Consider the following 1,788-nt stretch of genomic DNA (forward strand, 5'->3'; position numbering starts at 1 on the left):
TCAAGTTGCTTGACTTCTCAAGGCCAGGGGCATCGATGTATGTCCTCCTCTGTATTTTTAACCATTTTAAAACGTACTTTCTAAGAGAGAAAGGCAAGGGTAAGACAAATGGGATTTGCCAAGGGGTCACACAGCTAGGAAGTGTCTGAGGCCAAATTTTAACCTTCCCCTGACCCAATTCCAGGTCTGTCACTCTATACTCTGTGCCATCTAGCTACCCCCAATTTCACACCTTTTTAGCATCTTAACATCTACAGTATGGTTAGTTGTACTTCTCTGGTTATGTCTATGAGATGCCCAAACCACTTTTGGTTTGCTCAGTTCAGTCAATCAACAAACAATTTAACAAATTCATGGAGGGAAAAGAATTGAGTCCAAACAGCTCTTCCCCACACTGGGGCCAGAAAACAAATGAGTTAGTGATGTATAGACCCAACCTATGACTCTCTAACATAAAACAACCTGTTTCAGCTGACCTTTGGAAATGGCTTGGAGTTCCTCAAGTGGAAAGAGCAATTTCAGTTAGGTTGCTTGGAAAAGGATGTTTCAGGGCTGCTGTGTGTGGTGTCAGGAGACTCCAGTTGAAGCAGGTAGAAGAGTTAATGAGCAGAATTGATCATGACAGGTAAGAAAATTGGCTGTCATACAGGAAGTGGCAAAAACTCCAGCTGACAAATGTGTATGGGGAGAGGAAGGAAGATTGAGATAAGCAATGGCTGGGAGTGGAAGAATAGCTCATAAAGTAAGCTTGGGAGTGGGGGAACTGATGCCAAAGGGCACATTCTAGATTGAGAAGAGCTCTGTCCAATGCACCATAATGGAATTGTTTCTTAGAGCATTATCTTAGACTACTCATTCTCTTCCCCTCAAGTGAACTGAGGTCTAGTGGAAAGTTTCAGCCTGACACTATGCAGCCTGGTTTTATCCACTTATCCCCACCATGAACTGTCTCCTACCCTAAGTAACTCCCCTCCTTCATCCTCATCAGTGAGAACAGCAGAGGGAAAATGGGAGGTTGTTTTAGCACAGGTTATATTCTATCTTGTGCTTCAGAAAGAGCTATTGAAAGGTCTGAAGTGACTGACTGGCAGACCTACTCCTCCCCAAATCAAGCCTGCATGAAATAATGAGATTTTTCTCTGGCTGTGTCTTGGGAAGTTATACAGGACCCCAAAAAGCGAGAGAGGTGAGATTATATAAGATTTGAGGAAGTCAGTCAATGGAGATGTTTGGGTAGAGATGTAAAAGCATAGGATGATGTAGTGGAAAGAACATTGGATGTGAAGGGCTGAACCTGGGAATCACTGAATCCACATTTAACTTTTGGCAAAGTCATTTACTATTTGTGGACTTCAGAGCATCATTACCCCCTCCCTGGGCCTCAGTTTCTTTCACTGTAAAATGAACAATTCACAATAGCTGGCTTCTACCATCCTGTACTTTTGACTTAAGCACCTGGGGAAAATTCACTTAAGGAGAGGAGTATGGTGGTTCCAAGGACAGTCTGATGGAGGAAATATTCATAGAAATGTCCTCTATTGTGGTTCATCCATCCATCAACAAGGGTTTATTAAGCACCTACTATATGCCAAGCACCCCACTGGGCTCTGGGGAGATGAGTTCAAAGAATAAAATACTTCCTTCTTTCTTCTTTTCCAAGAGACTCAGACTTATCCACACTCATGGAACCTGCTGTAAAACTTCAAGACAAGCAAGAAATGGCAGCCACATGCAGAAGGAAGCAGATACTCATATCCTCTTGGGGAAGGAAAATTATCCCCAGTCTCC

This window comes from Monodelphis domestica, chromosome 8 (genome assembly GCF_027887165.1).
Source record: "Monodelphis domestica isolate mMonDom1 chromosome 8, mMonDom1.pri, whole genome shotgun sequence".
NCBI lineage: Eukaryota > Metazoa > Chordata > Mammalia > Didelphimorphia > Didelphidae > Monodelphis > Monodelphis domestica.